Source organism: Botryllus schlosseri, chromosome 15, assembly GCF_051294905.1.
Source record: "Botryllus schlosseri isolate E-star chromosome 15, Bs_hap1, whole genome shotgun sequence".
Lineage (NCBI taxonomy): Eukaryota > Metazoa > Chordata > Ascidiacea > Stolidobranchia > Styelidae > Botryllus > Botryllus schlosseri.
In genome coordinates this window covers 7,350,465-7,366,296 of record NC_137250.1, presented here as the reverse complement: position 1 = coordinate 7,366,296, position 15,832 = coordinate 7,350,465, and the positions used below count along the sequence as shown (strand labels likewise).

Below are 15,832 nucleotides of genomic sequence, written 5' to 3'. Positions count from 1 at the left end.
GCGATCGCCGCCGGGTCTGAAAGTTTCCCAGCAAACACCCGATATCCCGTGGAGTTACTGGTATGTCCACAATTGTTCCCACTCGTCCCACCTCCCACCCTCAGTTGCGGAGGACTTGCTCAGTATGCCCAACATTGGACGTCAATTTATGTAACTCCAGGTGACTACCAGAGGAAGTGAATTTTAGAATGCTCCTGTGCCAGTCACCATTGACCATTCCAGTGGATGTCATAATGGTGTGATGCCTGGATGCCACCTACACAGGAGTTCGTCAGGATGTCCCTACTTTCTATGAATTCAAGTGTGCATTGTGCAATCAATGCAAAATAGTTTTCTGAATACACTCATGAATGTCATGATACATTTCACCATTTGTAATCTATTGGAGTGAATACGAGAATGTTGATTGATGATATGGCGATGATTTTCTATCGCGCGGAACTTCAGAAGCCCGGCTATCGATGATCGCGGTTGCACATTGTTATAGATATAATGTACGATATTGAGACATACAGCTATTTTATTGTGACATTACTGGATCGAAATGTCCACATCAAGGCAAAATATATGTTATTTCAAATATACCGTATACCCAATGCATGTGAAATCTTCCGAAATGAAAACTTGACATCCGTTATAATGGTATGGTGATGACTATTCCAATCACGGAACTACTCAGTCTGCCCGGCTATTATCGATAATTGAGGCCGTACTGCGCAAGAGGCCAGCGATAATGCATATAGCTCAGTGATATGAGGCATTCCGATACCTGTCGAGTCTCGAGTGTCGAGCCGAGCACGCCTGTTGCTTGAAATTCATTCAACCATAAAACCAATAAAGACTGCGTTCTTCTGTCTGGCGAGCATGCGCGCGCGTGATTCAGTTTGAATTTGAAAGAACAGGTTTTGTAGTAATGGCGGAGTGAAGGGTTTATCACAGGGATGGTTTAGTTTAGAATAGGATACTTAACGGCGTGGATGGATTGTGCGTGCTATTGATTATTATTGATATTGTCGCTGTCATAAGTACTAGAAAGGCAGAGAGCGGGGAAGCTTGGTATTTGAGTGCTATATTTATTGAACAGCAACAGCCTCGGTCATCATTAACTGCGATAACCGTCATGAATTTCACTATGATTCTAGTGGCACGTCTGCGCCGCGGTTTATCATGTACGAACGAAACTAATCGACTCGCCGCTAATCGTAAACATATGCAGTACTTGAAATACTATATATAGCGATGAGCATGATCATGATAATATTTAATTATGTGCAATCATTGAAGTTCGATTTGCAGCACAGTGGGTTTCATGTTGTTGTAATATCCAACTTCTGTTTGATGTGTACGGTATATACTATGAAAAGTTTGAAAAGAATTTCCAAAGACTGCAAGATCCATGCAGCAAACCAGATGCAGCATCGAGGAATGTATTATAGCCTTGGTTTATATAGCTACATAATTTGAAAGTGTATTATAGGATGTTCCTTTACGGAATGTGAGATTGCTGAATTTGTGGCTGAAAACTATTGTTGCACCTATGGTAATGAATATTTGCATCCTATTGACTGGCATATTTATTATCGTATTCGTTGTAATTTTGTGTTGTGTCCACAACAACATTATAACCATTGAAACTAGTCGAGGTTTTCGGTGAACATGTCAAAATGTATGGCTTTATTATTAGTTTAATGTTAGGGTATTCTAGGAACAATCATTATAGTTAACCCAACTTTAACCTCAGCCTAATTTAATGATACCCCAATGCTAAACCAATTATATACTACATGGATTTTAACATGTTCATGGGGCAGACGGGTTGTCGCAATGTCGGCAATGTCGCCGTGCAACATACTTAAAATGCTTACTTATAACTTGCAATATAACGATAACTTATAATTTACATATAGCTTATCTATACGATATCTTGAAATCCCTGGTAAGAAATAGTAGTCGTAAAAATTATAGTCGCATTTATAGCTCATTGGATATCTTGCGCGTTCCTTGTCATGTATTATGAAAGTTTAAAATTGGTGAAAGTAGATAATTATTCCATTTGAATTTTCACTTCTTCTCGGACCTTGAGTTGACATTTATCTTGATATTTCGCCCATTACCTTCCAATAAGTATATTGCACGGAGACATTATGCCGACATTCACAAAATATATTGCACGGCAATAACATTGCCTACATTACAGCGACATTCACAAAGTAGATGGGCCCTAGGGAAGACTGATTGCTGATGGTCATGTTGTCATGAATAAGAAAGCACACTATTGACCCTTATTATCAATGGACTCTTAATGCGGATGAGGCAGGGGCATATATGGGTCTGCGTATACAACATCGCTTCATTTTTAGCAGGAGTCTAAATATGGAACAGGCAATGTTATATAGTACTTTACAACTTCGGAGCAACGCATCCCAGTCGTGCATTGTCCATGGATTAAGAAGATGAATCATGTAAGTTGGAGTGATGATTTATGATTGTTCATGTTCATTAATCAGCGATTTATTAGCCTGAAAAAAGTGTCATAAATGATGCGCAAATAGACTCTGTGAGACTGTGACGGTGGTTCCCGTTCAGGATTTCGCCAGTGGTGCTCAAAATTGCTGCATGATATTTTGATATTGTAACTCTACGACCTGATGTTTCGTTGAATCCAAGTGTGCCATAATTCACAGTAACGCTAATCTGGTATACATGATTTCCATAGATATCTCAGGTTGGCTGCATCACTTCTGTTCTGATTAGTAGGGCTTGGCAAAATCGAGCACCTGAGTGAAGAGTGATTGATTCTGAATCTGGTGTTAAGTGTCAAGTATTCGATAATCACTCATTATGATGTTATACTCATAACAGTATTATGGAAAGTTGAAAACGTATCTTTTATGTTTCTACTAAGAACATACAATGATGCAATGCTAGTTTTACATCACACTAAATTACAGATAATTTGGTATATTTTCGACCGATACCTATTTCATTGCACTTTGTGACTATGCTGTGGGTTAATCATGACTTCACAGATATGTCATTTCCACTAAAGTGAATAGCTTTGTACTACGTATTTTGTATGCTACTTCCACATTGGAAAATGGTATCAAAGATATAATTTTATTGATAACTGTACTCTTGGTGGCAAAGAGCGTATAATTTCAGAAGGCCTACTTGAAAAAGTCATCTAGTTGGCTCGAATCAATAGAATTAATGGTGACCAGTGAACTCGGCCCATGACGAATTCGGCCTATTGAACTCGGCCTTCGGTGAACTGGGCAGATGGTGACTTTGTCAATACAAATTATTATAAATGTCGTGAATCGTATTATTAATTGAAGGCAATGGCGAATTGGTGGTGGCGGATATGTCGCATGAATGTTATTCCCACTGGGGGCGGTATCGTATGTCGGATGTATAAAATGTTATATTGAACGTACGGAGCTGTATAATGTTGACGAAGAGTGCAGAACGTCAAGGATCAGATCGCACATCGTGAATTAGGTGCATCCCAAGATTAGGGTTGGAGAGGCTTAGGTTTAGGCCGAGTTCACATCTGAAGGCCGAGTTTACCGTAGGCTGGGTTCAATGGGCTGAGTTTACTGGTAATCGAATTAATACTCGATTTAGATTCGAGTACTCATGTGCCAAGTTTGTACTTGTACACCATTGTTTTTGTTTTTTCAACAGGATGTTATGGATACCTGGCTTCAGTTCTTGACAAATGCCTTCACTAAACCTATTCTAATCATTTAAATTTTCTAGATCGACAATGTCTTCAATTGATGGCAACAACGTCAAGCAGGCTGTACGAAGAATGCCTTCTAGACTGGGGCCGAGATCGTTTGGAAAAACTACTGTGACCTAGAACAAGCGTTGCTTTTACTCTACAAAATCGGTGCTGCGCCATGCTCGGGAAAAACTCAGAAAGCAATCGAAGGTAAAAAACATTGAACAGACTATATAGAAACCAGAGGTGGTCAAAGTAATCATCTTTTGTACTGAAGTTGAAGTAATGTCATGAATTTATACACACGTAGATGTAACAAGCTACAAGGTGTGTCAAATCTATTTGAAATGGAAGTCGAAAATGAAGTTCTGAAATATTAATTACTTTTAAAAAGTAGATTTGGTCGATGTGTTGCATACGATTGCCCGACATATGAGCATGCGACACAATGGAAAACGACAGTTGAGCATGAGCATGGAACAGTTTAGCATGCGTCACTTCAGTATGTGACTTCATAACCCCAAAACTAACCCTAACCCGAAACATAACACTGAAATTAACCGCTATATATCTCGACCCCAAGCCCTACCCTAACCCAAGCTTAAATTCAACCCTAACCCGTAATTTAACTCGCATGCTCATGTGTCGCATGCCCGTATGTCCACAGACCGTTGCATACTCAATAGTTGGTGGGGTGATCAAAGTAATCATTGTTTGCACTTGAGTAGAAGTAGTAGCAACGCTGTTAACATCTACTCCAGTATAATTAGTGGTTCACAAGGCGACAGTGGAGCTTACGCGTAGTTCGTCAAAGCGAGAAGACATGCATTATCGGCACTTACGATGTACACAATCCTAATGTCATTTGTGGTAATCACGGTTTTTGTCGACTACAATGGTCATTTACACCACGCCGATATTTCTTATTTTTGATTCCGTAACCGTCGACTTATAGCACGGCACACTCCTGGCCTTTTGTAAGACACCGCTTATGCCAGGGGTCGCCAACTCAAAACGGGTCGCGCGCCACTTTCAAATTCCGAGGCCGCTGGCCGCATGAATTCAATATCGAGATAAAATAGGCCACACAGTTGAACAACCACGCTATCTTGTCACCTATACTAACCCCTAATGCAGTGGTTCTCAACCTTTTTGGCTTCGCGGACCCCTTTTGACCGTCACGGGCGCTCGCGGACCCCCTCAAGTTTTAGTTCAATTTTAGATCTATCATGGTGCAACCTTCATCCATCTTGTGCAAATATGAACTGTAGGCTTATGATAAACAGCGAAATAATGATTTTTATTGAAAATAACATCATACTATTTATGTGGAAGTTGGTAGATTTTTATTATTCCAAAGCTAATTTTGCTGCTGTATTTCTTGAAGTACGTGGCCCGGTGGCCGTGTCTTGTAAATCCGCGTCTTCGTTATGACATAAACGAGGAGTGCCGAAAATCATTTCCACAAAGATAGATGGAGGCTAATGGAATATTAACGCACAACGCTTCTGACGATACTTATGGTGTGATCGCAACATTTATGACACCAAAATGAAGAAACATATATTTAATGAATATATCACGTCCAGCATTTAGCGCAGGGACGGGCAACATACGGCCCGCAGAGAGTTTCTACCGCCAAAGTGAAATCCTAATCTAAACGTATAGACAAATGTTGTGCGCCAAACAATGGATCCAAGTTTTCCAACCTGAGAAATAACTTGTTCTGTTCGTTTTACATGTATATTTACGATCAAACATTTTCGACCATGAACAATTGAACATTAACAAGACAAGGCTGCATACCAATAAAACTGGTGATATGAATTTCAGGATTGGAGCGTAATGCTTTGATAGCAACGAAACACTCCTTGTTCATCAAAAAACCAGCCTTGTCAATAGGGCATCCGCAGTAAGAATGCACCGAATCTGATAGCCGAACTTTAAGAGCAGGTATATCATTGTCCGATTTATCACGAGTGTCAGCCAAAAATATTCGGGTTCATTTCAATATGAATATACTATGCAATTGTATATTAAAGTAATGTACCTCCAAGAAGCTGTTCAAATAGTGGTTATGTATATCACAGGATACAATGGATTTCGTGGCGAGGTTTCAATCCCTGCATTGGGACAAATTTTTAAAAAAATCGAAAATATTTATTTTAAACGACTGTTCACTAATTTGATGAGACTGACAACTTCAAATTCAGAAGGTTTCGCAGAAATTACGAAGTCACCCTGATTCACGTAAATATCTCCATATTTTTATTTTTCCCACAAACCCAAACTGAACGTCTCTAAACAGCAATATGTTTGTATCAGCAGGTTATTGGAAAATTGGCAAGGAAAATGAGTTTCCACACTACGATAGTTCATGTCAGACGATTATTATGATGATATGATTCATGAGGTTTTAGCAGTTGTGGTGAGAAACTGCCTCATTCTTTTCTCAAATTAAAAAATAAAATAAGAATTAGTATATCAACCATTTTGACATTTAGAGGTCTCGCGGACCCCCGGTTGAGAACCGCTGCCCTAATGAATTGATCTCTTGGTAAATTTGGGGTACCGGGCTTATCGAACACCTTGAAATCTTCATTAATATAAGGATTGCACAGTGTGTGATATATAGAATCGAAATTCGAATTCTCGGTAAAGTATTATATAGTTTCGAATACTGAAAATATATAATACTTTACTGAGAATTAGAATTTCGATTCTATATTCGTACACGAAATTTACTTTCACTTACTCGACTCGAATCATTGGAATTAATACTCAATTCAGATTCAAGTACTAGAATCATTGTGGCCACTGGCCAGCCCTAGTTATTCTAGGTGGTCGCTTCCAAACAAAGATGGTCGGAGACTCGGAGTAGTCGTAGTTAGTACTTCAGTATCAATAGCGATTTACAAGACATCAAACTACCTTTCAAGTATAAGTAGAAAGTGAAGTTCGAAAAAGTAGGCTACTGGGGTGAGTAGTTTCAAAAAATGGACACAGTCGAAATGTCGAGGCTTATTGTATGTAGTCGTAGCAGGGTTGTAATGAATCGAGTCATGACTCGACTCGTGACCCGATTTTCTTATGACTTGACTTGACTCGAGTCATTTTCGCAAAATTAGGAAATGATTTGACTCTACTCGAGTCAATCTGTATATTGACTCGACTCGGACTCGAGTCATTGCGCATGACTCGAACCAAGTCATATGACTCGAGACCAACATTTCATTGCAATTTCGAAGTATAGTAAAGTGACCACACTATTGGGAATTCATCTATTGGTACTTGTATTCGAAAATGCGACCAGAAACTGCTAAAAGTGAGGAAAATTAGTAGGCTATATTTTGAATGAGAATTGAGAACCATTCGATATCACCAAACACAGTTATAACAAGTGGGTTAACAAGGCTTTAACTGGAAACTTGAGCGTCAACACAATGACTTGGACTCGGACTTGACTCGGTGGTGAATTGAAAATGACTCAAATTGACTCGAGTCAAAACTATAAAATTGAGATTGACTTGTGACTTGGTTACAACCCTGAGTCGTAGGTGCATGCTTCTGAACAGAGATGGTCAAAAACGTAGTTGTTTTCAGCACTCAAGTAGAAGTATTTGTTGTGTCATCAATGGAGTAGAAGTAGTAGTAACGCCATGTATTTCCACTCTGGTACAAGCAGTGATTTACAAGTCTTGTCCAAACTAATTGATGTGAAAGTATAATTTCTGAAAAGTACTCAAGTATGTACTTTAGATGTTTCCAGGGTTGTAGCCAAGTCACAAGTCAATCTCACTTATATAGTTTTGACTCGAGTCAAGTCGAGTCATTTCCAATTACCCACCGAGTCAAGTCCAAGTTGGCGAGTATAGGGTCGAGTCCGAGTCATCGTGTTATGACTAAGTTCAACCACTGCGTTGACTGCTCAGTTTCCAGCTAAATTCTTGTTTAATCCAGTTTTTATAACTCTGTTCGGTGATATCAACGGTTCACATTTATAATATAGGCTACTGATTTTTCTCACCTTTAACAGTTTCTGGTCGCATTTTCAAGTACTGCTACCATTAGACGAAATACCAATAGTGTGGTTACACTAGTGTGTTATCGGTCTTAGCCGTCCGAGTCTCGATTCATATGACTTGTCCGAGTCATTACATAGATTGACTCGAGTCGAGTCATTTCCAAATTTTGAGAAAAAGACTTGAGTCACCAGAAATCGCAACTCGACTCATTGCAATTACAGCCCTGGGTGTTTCCACAAGTTGATTTGATTGGCTGACGCATACTCTGTATCGCTAGTTCAGAAGCTCTCCACACTCAAATAGACGCAGTAGTCATAGTATCGTCATAAATTTTCACTCAAGTACAAATAGAAGTAGCGATTTACAAGACATATTACAATTAATGCAAGTGGAAATATATAGTGAAGTTCTGATACATATTTCATGTGCTATGAAGAGTGTATCTACATACAATTTGCTGACATTGTTTTTATGTGCTTCAGGCAAAACAAGGACTGAGAAGAAACCTGTTGTTGCAACCAAAGTTTATTGCCAAAGACAAATACGCGCTCTTAACATGATGCGGTACAGCCGATGCATCGTTTTACGTCTTGCAATGGTAGTTCCTACTTATGATTGCTTATGTCTGTTTTTAATTGTCTTAGCGGTTGTCCTTTGTCAAATTCCTTTGACACGTTTCTTTCAAATTTCTCGTATGCACCTCAATTGGAATGTTTGTCATGTTAGTTAGTTAAAACTAGCGACACATTTATTTCATATTTTTATAATTTTGTGATCGAATTTTCACTTAATCCTTAACTTTGTTAAATTAAATAATAAGAGTTCTTTAATTAATGTTTTACTTGAAATTTGCAATTGTCGTTTTCCAGTAACCCAATATAAACAGTTTGTGAGCTTATATGATGTTGGATTCCATGTAGTTGGGATTCCATGTAGTGGGAGCAGAGCAGGTATCGAAGTGGAGGAGGTAATCATAGAGATCATTAAGTATTCCACAGGGAGTCCTGAGGACTTGAACAGGGGCGAATAACACGTCCGCAGTACGTGGACTGGCGTCCATAGGGAGTGGCGTCAAGTCACAGTACGTCAGGCGCGTCCATAGGGAGTGGCATGACGTCCACAGTACGTCAGCCACGTCCATAGGGAACCACGTGACGTCCAGGATAGGTCAGCCGCGTCCATGAGGAGTCGCTTCATGTCCACAACACGTCATTGCGGACGTACTCAGAGAGCAGACAGGACGTCCCTAGTTGTCGACAAACTCACTCCAGGGAGGTGACGGCCGTAAGTTACCGGACGTCCTGCCGGCAATTCCACCGGAAGTCAGCTGGACATCGAGTGTTTGCTGGGTTGTTTCCGGTATCCGAATTCACAATTTCCGAAACAGACTTATGGCCTTTTTTTCGATGTAGGAGAGAGTTAAGTCCTGACCATGTTTTTCGAGTGTCCTTTATGTGTCTGTTGAAAAATCTTTCATTGTATTTTGCTTTTGCCTTGGAAATAAGATGCACGGTGCGATTCCTGAAACGTCGAAATCTTTCTCGTTCATGTTCTGGGCAGTTCTTGGTGTCTATTCGGTTATGCCACCGGTTTCGTTTACGGATAAGTTGAATCAGCTTTGTGGTCATCCTGGTCCTGGTCCAAATTGATTACTATTCTTAGTTTTCCTGCGAATCCAAATTGATATCGTATCAGAGGAAGGAGTGCGGCAACAACTTTTCAGTCGTGACAGCATCGTGTTCATTTGAACAGAAAATCATGCATATGTTGCGTTGTTTTCATAAATGGTTATAGTACTGATATTCACTTTGCAAGCCACAATCAAGTCAACGCGGAATTAGGACGATCATCTAACAACACGGTGTCTTCTCGAACTTGGAATGAGTTGTACCGAAACTTCAGCGTATAATGACCCACTGATTTCAGTGTTGCCGGACGCTAATACTGGTGTTGAAAATGGTATCCGGCCAATACCGAGAAAACCCTTAGGCCTACCGAAAATATCATTACCAAGAACGGACACCACCGAGAATGGACACTATGGACAGTAGGGTTGTCCATAATTTGGAAAATCTCAAAATTTATGCGTATCCATGTCTCATTATATAGATTATAGATAAAAAACGTCAATGAACCTGCAATAAGCTCACAGGAAAGTCGTCAACATTTGTCTAAATGCATTTGAAAGTAGCTGCCGTAGAGTGGGCGTATCAGCGATCATAGAACGGCAAGCAGACTTGTAATCACGAAATCACTGCGCTTGATTGGCTAATCTGCTATGCTTCAATGATCACGACGGTGGCGGCTTGCTGATCAGCTGACCAAGGAGTCGGCTAACGGCGGTAATCCTGTAAGCGCATTGTAGGTTGGTCCGCAGATAATGATTTAAGATTAATTCAGAACATGTTGAGTGACGAAATACATGATGAACAAAGAACAGCTGCTTCACAAAAACCTTAAATACATGACTTATGGCTTATTGTGAAGGCAACCGTTGTAGCCTGTATGCCTTGTTTTTATCGAGGGAAAGCACAAAAACACGAGAAGAAATATTGCAAAGGCGCTTATGCAAGTGACGAACGAACTTCTAGTTTCAGAGGGGATGTTCCATGATTGAATACAAATATAAAACTTGACATTGACACTACTGTGTCTGATCTTATCTTGTCGCGGTAGCCTATATAACTGAAGTCTTAAAAGCTGTACGGGCTGGATGAATCAGCCATTTATGATTGGCACTTGTCACATTCTTGCAGCATAATGAATCATACCCGCGAGTGCTGTCTAAGTCCTCAATGATGCCCCGGAAAAAGGTCTAAAGGCAAGCATAGACTATGCTGGTATGACCAGCAAAAAGACTGTTCGCTTGCATTGTTTAGCATGTCCATGATGAATCTTAGATCATTACCGGCTGCATCACGACTAATGCTTGAATCAAACCAGACATGGACATAAAAAAAGAATGTATTGAAGCGGTGCGGTAGTTACATTTCTTTAGAGCCCCAATTTAAGCTACCTGGTCGGCCCACATATCTTCTGAGCATACAGGATTGTGTCCAGAATCCATCTCACATGGTGTGCTGCACCAGTTTGGCGATAACTAATATACTTTACCTGCACTGCACCCAGAAAAGCAGGACCACTTGGCGTAATCTCAATCATATCAGATAGGTATTTCTGGGACCTATAAGTTCACAAGCATTCGCTGTTTCACCTCTGTCATGCCTGCAAGAGGGTATCGTTGCTCTGAACCTATCGTTATCTAGTTTCAACACTTATAATTCAATGACCAAGTGTCTCATTTTATTAATTAATCACCAACGTACAATGCGCTTACAGAATCATCATTGCCGTTAGCGTACTTCTTGAACTAGTAGAAGCACATAATCAGCAAGCCGCCGTGGTCGTGATCATAGAAGCATAGCTGATTAACCAATCAAGAGACGTGATTTCGTGATTACTAGTCTTCTCGCCGTTCTGTGGTCGCTAACACGCCCACTCTATGGCAGCTACTTTCAAACGCATTTAGACAAATGTTAACGACTTTCCTGTAAGCTTATTGCAGGTTCATTGACGTTTTTTATCAATAATCTACAGAATGAGACATGGATACGCATCTTTTTTGAGATTTTCCAAATTTTGGACAACCCTAATGGACAGTGCCGATCGAGAATGGACGCCACAGAAAATGGGCATTACCGAGAATAAACACCACCGAAAATGTACATTACTGGGAATGCAAAGCATATGTTATGCATATGAACAGTGTGTATGCGCAATTGTGAATCACGGCGTTGTCACATTCGGTGTCGATTCTCAGGTATAAATTCTCGACAACGCCCGTGTCCCAGTAAGTTAGATTCCTGGCATTGGCCATTCTCAGTAATGTCCATTCTCGGTGGTGTTCATTCTCGGTAATGACTATTCTCGGTAAAAATGTCTAATCTCGGTAATGCACATTCTCGGTAATGGCATTCTCGGTAATGTCCATTCTCGGTAATGGTTTTCTCGGTATTGGTATAGAACCGTTGAAAATCGTTATATGTCGCTAGATCTTGAAACAAATCGCTGAAATAGTCGCTAAATCTGCAAATCCTTAAGTTGTTAAATTGGACCAGAGTATCTATACAGTCTTGTCAAATGTCTGTGTCAAATGACACCATTTCTAGTTCGTAATACGCAATAGTCAATGTCAGTAATCTCAAAACACGGCCAAATGTGCGGTGCATTTCAACAATGATCGCTCCGCGCAATGATCGCCCTGCGTGACCACAGGTTTGCAGTCATGACCACTCACTATATAGGCGTGACACGAAATGCCGCTGAAAGGGAATTCGAGGTGGAAACCATCCAATGTAATCAAGTGGCTTACTCGATGCGTCCGTAAATATGTGATGCGATTATGACGATAATTGCGGTAAGGATCTTGCCTTCCCTTAACTTGTGGGAATGCCTGAACACGACATGACTCGCACCGCGTTTGCCGGTCGATCGCTATATGAAGCTATACGCATTACGCATACTCTAAAAGATAAAGAAGGGGCGACCCGCTGAGTACATACCACAACCTACAGCGGCTGACCATCCAATTATATTTCTATTTACCTATCCATCCATCTGATCAAAAAATTTCAATTATTATGTATGGCATGTGTCCGCGACTCCGCGTATAAGTAGGATATTAAATCTCAATGAAGCTTGGTCCTAATAAAGTTTTTGTAAAAAGTCTCATCGGGAATGTTTTTTTGTGATCCGGCAGCACGCATAGAAACTTTTCATTTCTGAATTTTTGTTGTGTGGATGGGTATTTAAACTCCAGTTACAGTGTTGTTACTAGGGATGCATTCAAAACAATTGGTTGTTTAAACATTGGCTTCTAAAAAAATTTTTTTTTTTTTTCAAGTTGTAAAATCATGTCATAATTGTGTGACTTTCCCAAAAACATGTTGTATGAGCCTGCGGACCACTACCACCCGATATAGCCGATGTATAGCCTATACTATACGAGATGGTGGGAACCCTAATAGCCGGTTCAACAGCCATTACATTTTTGTTCTAAATGCAACTCTATAGTTGTTGCATCTTGTGAGCGTCAAAAGTCTGCGACGTAATCGTATATTTTTGTTTCATTTATCTTACGCGAATCCTATAGCAGACTCGGCATTCGAGTAATGTTGGGGAAGAGCGATTTGAACCGCGTTCCCCCATTGGATCTCGATAGAATTTGGATAATGGCGTTATAGTAGCCTCTACTACCAATGCTACGGCTCGTTTAGGTGTGAAAAGTACGATGCAATATAATTACTTTTCGCTATTTTCAGCTTGTCAAGTAGAAGTAGTATAATCCTCCAATCAGGAAGATAGTCTGAGGAATTTCGGATTGTTTTCACGGAGTATCAAGATTTAAATTCATAAAAGGTGAGTAAAGCCCAGAATTTTCGTCGCGCTTAGCGCACAGGGAATATGGATCGACTGACCAATATGGTTTCACGAAAGTATCGGTGAATATAATTTATGTAGCGAGTTACGTGGTTCCGTTCACACCGCATTGTCACCCATATGAAATGTTTCATCACAGTTTATATGGCCCATCATAACGTTTGAAACTGATGTTTCGCAATCTAGCATTCACTTATCATATCGTAATCTAGCAGTCCATGACGTGTCCTAATCTGGAAAAGGGGACCGCGCAATGGTTCGTAAATCTCATGTGGCCCTTTGGCCGAAAAGGTTGGCCACCCTGCCGTATCCGATACAGCTTCTCCGTATTGCTCTTCGACTAAACTAATTTAATATGGGGAGGGGGGTGCCATATCATGATATTTTCTATAACGGGCTGTTCGAGTAAACAGAGGATGATAAAGCGCATTTCCATATCAATACCATCATTCTCATACCACCTGGATACCTCCTGGTATGCATCAATATGAATCGAGTTCTGCACCTTTCGCACAGCTCAATTTGCAGCTTTTGACAATCCATGCGAATTACGATCGTTTCAACAACTACTTATACTTACTTGAGTAGATTTAAAGTCAGTCAATTCTACTTCTACTTCATGTAGTTTTTGGTTGCTTAGGGAAGAAGTACTTCTACTCCTACTTGAGTAGATTTTTTTCGTCGCTACTTCTACTTCTACTTGAGTAGCTTTCTTGACTATTTTGACCACCTCTGATACGTGCATGATGTTTGCTGTTCAAAATTGATTGATATCATATATTTTCGAAAAAAGTCGTTAGATTGATCGCTAGTCGCTGAATCGAATGAAAAACCGCTAGATCTAGCAACAAAATCGTTAAATTGGCAACACTGCAATGGATTTTATAAATTCAACTTCCAATGTCATTGATGCGTGAACCAGCATAATTATACCGCTGAGCACATGCCGATTCGAAAATACCGCCATATTGAAAGTGAAAGCTAACAGAGAGAGATCAGTTGTATTTTCGTAGTGCATTGACGATGGAAATGCGACAGAACTTTTTCGTAAGGTTATTGACTCAGCACCAGATTTTTTCCTCCTGAAATGCTGAGCGCCTTGCGTGGAATCCATGGATACTAGTTTGACGCTTAAGCCTTTGGTTCGACTCGGCCAGGGATTAAACCCACAACACAATAATAAACTGGACGCTCCAATAGACATCCGTTTACCACAATGTGTGAGGAGCAAGGTTGTGGCTATATATATTTACCTCGCATATTTCCTTGGAACTTCACTGCACTATAAGTCACCGTGCTTAGGCCATCTTTCACCGTGAAAGACGCGAAAAAAATGCTGGTGCCGCGGGGGACAGCAACGATTGCTTGCAATACACGACTATAATCGGAGGCTGTGTAATTCTATTTGATGAATTTCACGATAAAACTTTCGCAATGCGACATTACAGTCGTGGGGGCATACATAGGCTACGCATTTGCGCTCTTAGATCTCAAGACAACATGACGAAGTCGGAAATCTCACAGAATCGCGTTTCATCGCTCGTTCAACAAACAGCATCAACGTCTTCCGCCTCAAATATATTGCCATCAGGATTCCAATCACATAATTAGGCTACATATAGATTACGGATCACAGTGCACTGTCCAACGCTTGTTCTTTTCATTATATATGATTTGACAAGGGGCGCGCGCTCAAGTTTTTCACACCATCAAGCAATGTTTCCTCTAATTTTTGACGAGTCTGCGGCTCTGCGCGCACCCACCAACTCAATGCGCGGACCATTGGACAACAATGCGTAACGACTGAATAAAAGGTCATCTCTTCGGATTTTTTTGTGCGCAGAGACCGTGTCAGCACTGCGCACCTTAGAGGGAACATTGTCATCAATGGAAAATAACGTTCGATAAAAGCACCGGCCTAACGCGCTCTAGTAGCGGAGCTAAGCTCTTGACCAATCGCTAAGATCCCCCGAGGACAAACCAACTTTTGATGAGGAGTGATTCCCCGGTAGAGGTCCTTACTGATTTGGGTTACCATGCGCGCTTTTAGTGAACACAGTACTATCGGCGAAAAGTTTTTAAAATCATCGGTCTTCTTCTGCGGAAGCTTTCAGAATTTCTGAAGTGTCCCCTTTTTCCGATCTCAAAATATGGCAGTGGCGGCTCGTGACAATATCGGGTGGTGGGGCAAGGGCTGCAAGCGACTTTTTATCAAGATGACGTCACAATGACGTTTTCCAACGTAAACAAGTAACTTAATGATGTTACGGTAACATGAATTTCCCGACAACAGTGATTTTAACGTATGTGCCACGAGAGGTCTGCCGGTGAGCTGTGACTTGAAGTGTGGTAACTGCGTAAACGGCGTACGGAACAAAGATTCAACGCGGTTCATGTTCGCACAAGACCTGACTAATTATCTGCAGAAATGGAAATGACTATAACTCGAGAGATTGCGTAAGCCTAATTGGAAAGGTCAACGAGTTCGGACACATACCCAATTGTTATCTCATACATTGGGCCTGTCATATTGAATCCAAAACATCATTCTGAAGAACCAAGAATAGCAGTCTCGGAAACTCGGTCTCGGTACAGCATAGGAGATTTTGGCCTTGAAACTGGAGACTGTAACACGACACAT

General features: G+C 40.6%; 1 long non-coding RNA gene across 3 annotated transcripts; it reads left to right on the top strand.

The window, feature by feature from the left end:
- The first annotated feature begins 495 nt into the window (after positions 1 to 495).
- LOC145458035 (uncharacterized) lies at positions 496 to 8,650 on the top strand. 3 transcript variants are annotated; one of them, XR_013921051.1, is made up of 4 exons: positions 496 to 2,462; positions 3,763 to 3,937; positions 5,561 to 5,680; positions 8,235 to 8,650. It is a non-coding gene; the product is annotated as an uncharacterized LOC145458035 (long non-coding RNA). The 3 variants fall into 3 exon arrangements; XR_013921049.1 differs by having other exon boundaries at positions 943 to 2,462; positions 5,561 to 8,650; XR_013921050.1 differs by lacking the exon at positions 5,561 to 5,680 and having other exon boundaries at positions 960 to 2,462.
- The last annotated feature ends 7,182 nt before the right edge of the window (positions 8,651 to 15,832 follow it).